Source organism: Acanthaster planci, linkage group LG03 (genome assembly GCF_054643075.1).
Source record: "Acanthaster planci isolate LZ-2023a linkage group LG03, COTS_SCS, whole genome shotgun sequence".
NCBI lineage: Eukaryota > Metazoa > Echinodermata > Asteroidea > Valvatida > Acanthasteridae > Acanthaster > Acanthaster planci.
In genome coordinates, this window is record NC_141779.1 from 22,681,295 (window position 1) to 22,690,518 (window position 9,224).

The 9,224-nt window shown below is 39.2% G+C and overlaps 1 long non-coding RNA gene across 2 annotated transcripts; it reads right to left on the reverse strand.

Annotated features, from left to right (window-relative positions):
* Positions 1-358: 358 nt before the first annotated feature.
* LOC110989130 (uncharacterized) lies at positions 359-7,337 on the reverse strand. Of its 2 annotated transcripts, none has more exons than XR_015424835.1 (6): positions 7,216-7,337; positions 6,875-6,971; positions 6,212-6,334; positions 5,155-5,238; positions 3,189-3,236; positions 359-1,919 (listed from the first exon to the last, which is right to left on the reverse strand). It is a non-coding gene; the product is annotated as an uncharacterized LOC110989130 (long non-coding RNA). The 2 variants fall into 2 exon arrangements; XR_002599562.2 differs by having other exon boundaries at positions 359-2,451.
* Positions 7,338-9,224: the final 1,887 nt, after the last annotated feature.

Consider the following 9,224-nt stretch of genomic DNA (forward strand, 5'->3'; position numbering starts at 1 on the left):
TCTCCAATGTATGATAATTTCATTGGAAGTTTGTATGATAACATTATTTCCACTTTATTTATTTATATGCAACTACAATGCATACTGGTGACTTATATAATTATAAGGCAGATCATTATATTTTATTTTTTTGGGGGGGGTGTTGAGCAATATGTTTATCCCACAATTTTGATTTAAAGAATATTTCATCAATCATTCAAAACTTGTAGGCTTTAGGTCAGTTTGAAAGATCTGTAACGGGGCATAGATATGTTGCTTGTAGCATGCAGTTGGACAGATCGATCACCATCAGTAGCCAGAGGTTGATCCACCCCTGAGGGCCTAATAAACTACATGAACATAGGCCTCTACATGTATATTCGCTGAATTCTCACATCAATACCAACTCATTTTATTGACTTCCATCTACTATGCCGTAATTATGTAAATGAACATGAAAGTAAAATTAAATTCTTTATTTAACTAAAAATCTACAACACTTTTGACCAGGATCAAGGAAAAGAAATGAAGAATTTGTGTTCATATCATAAGGGTACCCATTTTATATTCTATGGTTCTCATTTCCGACCGACCCTATTTTGGACTCCCGATCACCGAAAAAAAAGCTTTTTTTCCCCACCGACCCTGCTAAAAAAGGCCTACCCCCCAAAAAAAAAAACACGAAGGGAAAGAAATTGGCCAGCATGACCTTTGAAAACAAAAGCCCTGAAAACTTACGATTTCGCAAATGACCAACAGCGACGGTCGGCGTTCGCGTGACCATTCGGTATAACGCACCTTTCCGTGGCCCACTGAGGTTCGTGCATATAGCCCTACACTTGTCTTGACCCGGACTCGTACAAGGGGATTTACCAGCAACACGGAATTTTGGTTTTAAGAATTTCTTTTTTTCGACCGACAGATCTTATCTCAAGTGGTAAAAGAAATGAGAACCACAGAATTTAATAAGGGCGCCCTAATCGATGCGCCAAGACCAACAACTATATGAGGCGCCATCTAGTGACCAACGATTTTCCAGGTCAGGACATGTAAATGGCGCCCTCGTGAAGTTGTTCCGACATATAAAGCTTTGGCTGAGTTCGGGCGGCATGTTCTCATATGCTCACAAACAGCTTGATTTGTCGTTCTTGGGTCGGCCGCTCGAACGCCGGTTACGTACAATTGGTCATCGCTGGTAGGCCTAGTTTGTGACAAGCGTCCATGTTGTAGTAAACTATTCGAGAGTTAATGCTTGGACAACTGGGCTAAATTCTTCCTATTTAAACAGAATATTCACTTCTATCTTGTGAAAAATAATTAATGTTAATTTTGCAAAACTTCCTATTGTCTCCAACTTTGTATACAATCTCTCTTTTTTTGCTGCTGTTCAAAAATCAAAATCTCACGAGTTTTTCTGTGTGTTTCTGTAAAACCCTGACGGAAGTTGGTGTGTGATCCTGTTCCGAGAACAGTGTTCTTGAGTCGTGTTCCCGTCGTTTGAGCGCGAGAACAAGAAACCCGTGTCAAGAACACGGTGCCCGAACTCGACCAACATGTCAACTTATGCGCAAGAAAGGAAAATAATACATTACCCTCCTTTATGTAACATTTACGGCCACTGGACATAAACTTAAACTTGTTTCAATTAGATTTCTTAATTGTGATGGAAAGGAAGGTGTGAGGAAGACACGATTTGTAATGGGTAATTATCTGAAAATTCACAAACTTTTTCACAAAATTATTTAACCCAGGATTTGGCTTGAGAAACAAAAAAGGCGTCGTGTGGATGATACACAAAGGCCTTAACTACTGTAGTTCAATTTACAGTAGGGGCGCGCTGCATAGACCTATTCATTATACCTGAAAGTCTATGCTTCACGTAACGAAGCCTTGTTGCACATCGATCCCGCAGTCATGTTTAAAGTGAAGAGCATACTGCTCTGAAAAAACATAAGATCCGAAAAGAAAAGGAGTAATTTATTAGAATCACCAAAGTAAATGAAAAACAAATACAAACAAAGTAAAATAGCACAAATAAACAAAAACCCCAATAAAAAAACCGAACGTAGATGAAAATAACAGCAGTAGGAATAACAAAAATCCCTTCATCCAGAGCAGGCTTCGATGTGAATCTAAAATAAATTTTAAATGGCCTTATCCAAAGCCAGTCTGCATTTTCAGTCTCCCATGACTGTAGGCATGACAGCCGTCTACAGTTAAATATTCACCGAATTAAAATCTGGCTACAGAATCTGTCTTGAAAATACATATTCAAAGAGTTTACCAAAAGAATAGCTGAGCCTTGAACCAAATAAAACTGATACTGCAGACAAAATGTCTATTGTTCATGCTTGCTAAATACAACTCCCTTTGAAAAATTCAATGAAACATAGGCAACGAAACAACATTAAACTTGAAGATTCCTGTCCATTAAGTTGTTCGTCCTTCGGGTGTCTGCAAGGCTCACTGAATCTGTAAGGGGGAACGTTTTTAAGATTTTGACGAGTTATCCTATATGCGTTAGTTCTGATATACTTTCAAAAGGTCCAACCTATAGTGGAACGTGTGGGACTTGTATAGAGGGATTTCACATTAGCGCCGTCTGCGCATATCTGCATCGAAACTGAGGCTCTCTGTGTTCAACTTCGTCGCGCACGCCCGCGGAGTACATGGAGTATCCGGTTCGTAAGTGTGACGCCACTTCAGTTTAAACCACGCCCACTGCACAAGACACACGACCATCGCAGGTACGTTAGTGCGCGGTCAATTGTTGTTATTTTTTCTTTTGATTTTACGTGTTGAGTCATCCTGAAAGACTCTTCCACAAAATTTTGCAGCCTGAAAAGTCTGAATTTAACATACCTTTATATATTTTGTGTCCTGACTCCTCATTTCCAATCGTCTGATCGTATTAAGAACTGAAGCTGACACATACAGCCTCGTTTTCAAACGCGGAAGTGCGCAGATCGACGCTAAAAGCGTCGTATTGGGATCCCTCTATACATTGGTTACAATCAGCTCACAGGTCTGAATTAATTGAATCAAGTATGCCCATAATATCCAATTCAGAGACATAAAAGGTGGGGAGACATGTGACATCAAGAGGCTCACTATACGTCTCTGTGTTAGACAAATATTAATTTATTCAACCAATTAAAAAAAAAAGACCACCGAAGATGACCATTTGACAAGTATTTTAAAGCACTTACCAATGCAACGACTGCAGCCATGTGTGCCTCATTCTGTCTTTGTTTATTCTGAGGGCAAAAACATAAGAGATATCCCCACTAATGTTTTTCTCAATACATGTATGACGTGACGCGATCTCGGCCCTCAAAAGACACAATGTATAACAATATAACAATATAGGAGTGACAGAACGTATACTAGGGCTGTGTCTACATGTATGGGCCACCTGGCGGAAAATACTTCCAGTAACAAGTTCTTCTGTTCAAGCTGGCCCGCATATATTTTCCCAAACTGGATCCAATAGTTTTGAAAAAGGGCGCCCTCTGTGCTTATGCATAATTTTGTCCATGGGTTTAAGGAGTGGCTATGTAATCCGCTTCGAGCGGAACAAAAGAGTGCGTGTTTCTTTTGTACTCACCGCATAGGCGCGCCGTGAGGTTGCACTACACCAAATACGCACCCATAGAAAACAGGGAAAAATTGGATCGAAATAGCGCCGCCTGTTGACTCTCGTGAAGAGGTTGGCCCCTGTTTTTTTACTGGAACTTAAAATTCACGATTATGGCCAGAAGATCACTTTTCGTTTTGATTTCATGGGGGTTAGCCACGAAAATCTTTTTTGTTTCGCTTTTCAAGGAAGATACCCCCAAAATAGCAGTAAAACTAATGGCTCATTACTGAATGTAGCTGCCTGCCCCTATCCAAAACAGGCCCGCAATTTTCGACTTTTTGTGAAAGAAATACCCCGAACGGGAAACTATCAGTCCCAAATTCGAGATTTATAAAAATATTTCTATGATGCCTCCTGATTATGGCATGTCTTATTGTAAAAACCCCGTGGGATCACAAAATACGCAGAAATACAACCATTTGGTGGAATGCACCCTGAGGTGCGCAAGTATAATGTGCGTTTGACGCAGAGCACGCTGAGTACGCGTAACTAATTTTATCCGGTTCGTAAGTGTTCGTGCGTCACTTCAGTTTAAACCACGCCCACTGCACACGTGCACGGCTTATAGGGTTACATGCATTGATCGCCGTTTACATCAAAGATAGTTTAGCGCTGCGCAGCAGCGCCGCTATGCTATCTTTGTTTTACATGGAACAATGGAACCGGAAGTTAACGCGCACCTTCAGCGATTATCCGATGAGAGCCTGCAAATCGTGACGCGTTTGCCTTTGTGACAAAGTCACTCACGAACCGGATTGCGGCATGTATGGTCTCTGTGCACATGCAGAACGCGTACAAGTACTCGCTTGTAACCACCTGTCTTTCTGCCGATTGGGGGTGCACTTCAGCTCGGGGTGGATAAGGTATAAAACAAAGACGGTATAGCGCCGCGTGCGCAGTGGCGCCATACGATCTTTGGTATAAAGGTTTCAAATTCACCGGAGTTTGGCAGCCAATGTGTGGATTGGTTGGAAGTACTCCCAACTTGAAATCGCAGGTTCGAATTCTCTCTTTCGTTATACAGTTATTTTTAAAAACTTGTAAAAACATATGAGAACGGAACATTCTCATCATAACGTTGGTTTGTCATGTAGAGAACCAGTCATTAAATATGCATGTAACCAACCAATCCGAAGACAGGAAACTAAAGCCGTTTGGGAAAAGAAAAATCCAGGTGCCCCGTCAACAATTTCAAATATGTAGAGAAGCTTATGTGGCATTTACCGAGTGAATATAAGTCGGGTGACTGGCATACGGCAGGTAACTAAATGCACCCTCAGGCATTGAGAATGTAGCCTAATGTGCGCCAACAATCGATAGGACCAAACAAAATGCAGTGAAGGGGTCGGCGTGTTGGTGGGTGACCTACACATTTTGGTCAAGACAAACATTAGAAGTGGAGTGGAGTTTGTTTGTTTGTTGGGGTGTTTGTTTGTTTGTTTATTTATTATTATTTTTGTTGGGGTGTTGGTTTGTTTGTGTTTTGTTTGATTTTGACTAATGGGGTGGAAAGGGGCAAGAAGTCACATCATTACCCTCGCATTGGCAAATCCTGCATCCCACCTTGTTCCTCTTAAATCCGTTCTTACAGTACATTAGGCAGAGTGGTGGTTCGCAAGCTATGGAAGCAGAATTCAGAAAATGAAATAAGCATTTTAAAAACGCAGCATAAACTCATTTTTAAGATTGTGATTGGCCATGTCTTAATAACGTCTCCCTGAAGGGCTGAAATTCTTCTGTAATGCAAAGTCTACAATAAAAAGGCTGTTTGATCAATTTATTAATAAAATTGAATTAACTGACAATACACTGTACAGAAATTGAGTAACTGAAAACTTGTTTTTCTGTTGAAAATTTCAGTGAAAGACAGTAGATATTACGGCTTTCGTAATATTCTCTAAATAAACAAAATATTCCACTCGTCACACATTTTTTTGCTCTGTTCCTCTCTGTTCGGTTACAGACAGATCCTCGCTAAATTAAAGTTCTGCCCTGGAACATGTTATAATAAGCAAACCGTCTGTGCTTTTTCTGTTAATACACAGTAGCATCAGGCTGCATACAGCCAATGAGAACTGAGGACAGACATACGAAAAGCATCCGCATATTGATGCACGCAGAATTCAAAAGTTGCTGATAAGAAATCTTTAGATACTTTTTATTAAAGAAATACCCTCCACTGACAAACACAATTGTTTTAAAACCCGACAACCGTATACTTTTTCTAATAATAGTAGTACAACAGACGAATCTCCTGATAGTATACACAGAAAAATTGACGATGGAATGTGCTGTCCCAAAAAAAAGCAACTTCTGTAATGGCAGCTGACAATAGAATCTGCTGTTATTTAACAGATATTTGTTAACAGTGTAGATTGATCAACATTTTACGATTTCTGATGTTTATCATTTTGATTTTTAATATTCCTGTTTCCAACGCTGACTGTCTCGAATAGTTCAGTTATTTATACGGCTGCTTACCACGTAAACAGGCACGGTGGCTCCTCCTCCCGAATTCTTGAAGTGAACAAAAATAAATCCCCTTTTTTTAGTTGTCCATATTTTGCTCCACTTGAAGCCATTTTCACTTACGTTCCACGCAGACTTTACCGCAACCATTGAAGCAACACTTCTCCTCCCCCTCACAATCGCTGTCAGTTGAACAGCCTTCAACACAAATACCAGCCAACCCTTCAGGGCATTCACCATACTTGGCTGGAAATCAGAGAAAAATGGTAGTCACAGGCAAAAACTGATTGTAGGTTTGCTTTGACAGGATAAGACAATTGAATTGGCTCCACAGCATATCAGTATTTGGACATTCCCACACCAGTAGCCGTGTTCCGAACTCGAGTGGCAAATGCCACTCACTATGACAGGGAATACCCCTGACACAGACAGACATGGATCTAGCAGATTATGCCAACTCGGTTTTGAAATGAATTTTCGGGGATTCATTTTTGTCTGGAGATCCATCCTTTTTCATTTCTAAAAATTGCATACAATTAAAGGTCAAATTTAGCGGGGCTATTCAACTTTGCCTCTGGCAATGGAATATATGTGTTATCTCTTGAGTTATTCGCACTTGGGCAGCATTATTTGCATATTGGGTAGTACTTTTCATTCTGTGCCTACCACTTATAATTTCTGACAATCAATCCATACATTGGGCTGATATCCGATTCTCAGTCATTTAGATGAGGAGAGATAAAGTTCACATAGTTCCTTTTAAAACTAACGATGGATATTCAATACCTGCGGCGACCATTGCGACTATTGCAGCCAGCACAAGTAGAATCTTGGATACCGTCATCATGTTGCTTGTTCTGTCCACTTAATGGATAAAGCTAACCTACATCAAGGGAAAAAAATTGAAATAAATTAGGTCTTTTGACAATCAGAATACATGAATTGCAAAATACATTTGAACTATTTTATAAAGGATACCATGCTGATATCAAGCATTTCTGCAAAAGACTGACATTTTTGGAAAGTTCACTGCGCGCAATAATCATATAAAACTTGACTAGCAATGACTATTAGATATAAAATACAGAGACTATCATGTCAAAACGCAGGAACATAAATCGCATTACGCTGTTAAGGTTTTCTTCTGAGCAAAGTTTCGAACAAATTGGCTAAAAGACTGCCTTTGCACGCCTGCAACAAATACCAAATGGTTGCCTGATGCACTCAGCGCAGGTTTTTTTGTAGCCGCTCAGAATTTGCAATGAAGGTCGATCACGTGACTCGTCACGTCCATTTTTTTTCAGAGGGGGAGGGGCGCAGGAACTGTTTAAAATCTTTGCCGACCGGGATCATAGATCTGGCGAGCGTATTAATGATATCCCTGATTATTTGAATCATTTTAAACTAAATTTAACCAAAATTAGACCAAAATATAGTCGTTATTCTGAATCTGCTTGCACAAACATAATACTGCTATTAGCTAATAAGAATTACAGGCAATAGAAACTCACCTCTCATCTTGAAAAAAGAAATTACCAGCTTAATAAATGCTACTGCAGGTTTTCTGTATTGCTCCTTTTTTATCAATTTTGCAATAACTATGCAGGTTCATTATTTTAAATAACGGGTTTTGCCCTTACCCAACATATTTAAACACTGTATGCTCAGAGCTTGTCCGAGAGCTTGCGAAAAACGCAAAACACATCTTGAAAACAGTTTCATTATACCAACAGAATTTAATCCTTATTCACCCTGTGCTCCGAATTAAAAATCAAATACCTCTGTGATGGCACGTATATTTAATATTTAATTGGGATATTTTAACACATGTACGTCTAGACACATCTCACAAGTGTGGTGCGATTTTTGGCAGAGTTTCAGGTTTGACAGTACAAACAGCTCTGAATAAACTTCGCTACCTTCTGTTGACTGCAAGTCCAAATACCCTTCCCACGAAAAGTGGGATAGCCCAACAACAAAACACATACAAATTATAACTCAACTACACTATTACTGCTAAGCAGCACAGACGTAATGCGCACGCGCACTCCTCTAAAATGGGCATTCGATTTGTATGCTTTGGCAAATAAAAGTAGAAGGCAGTTAACCTAGAAAGAGCTGTTTTTTCTCTCACACAGATCACAGTTGTCCTTTGCCTGACCTTTAAAAAACTTGACAAAGCTTTCAAAAACATTCCTTGTGAGTATACTGCCTTATTCTTATGATCCACACATCGGTTTTGGCTAATTTTGTTGTCATTAATAACTCATGCTCTCACTCGCATCTGCTCGATCCCAGTGAGCGCATGCCAGTGGAAAGTAAACATTTTAGGGTGACCTGTCTTGGAAAAATTCGTATAGTATAGTGAACGAAATACGGTGGGGTTATATAGAAGTTAATGTTGCGGGGGTGACAGATTCTGCATTTTGGCTGTCTTAGGGGTAAATTGACAAAAAAAGGTTAGATTAGCTGCGTTGAAATTGAATATTATGTAAAAGTTTTTGTCAGCCCTTTGTGAGTTTGAGAAATTATATTAACATAATTCACGCAGATAAGAAGGGTACAAAACTTAGCGTGAGTTGAGGGTCACATTATTACATCCTTTGACACTTTTTAAAACTGTTCCATTATGACTATGCCAGATAGCAGAAACTGGGTCCTTTGGAAATCATTACTTTGTTTTACTTTAGAGTTGGAAAGACAAATGTGAAAATGAAAACCTGAAGGGAGTGTGACACAGTTATCGGAAGCATAAAATGCGTTCTTCGAGATTTTTCCACGTTTCTTTCTTTTTTATTTTATCTTATACGCAATTCAGCGTGGATAACCTTTTGCTTCCTTTCAAAGTTGTTTGCATTGTTTGCATCCAGTTGTTTAGAATTATTCATCAATATGTCGCCTCATATTAACACGTAAATGAAATAAATAGTACCAAAAAATTTTAATCAATAGCATGTGTAAGGTTTTGGGCTCTGAACGAACATCTGGAAATCATATTGATTGTAAAAATGCTGTTATGATCGATGATGCCAGCATTTTCCATTCAATGACTAACCTATATTTTATTTTAAAACTGCAAAAAAATGTCCCTCTCAAAGAAATCTTTGTTGATTGTAAAGTAGGTTCGAATAAATAA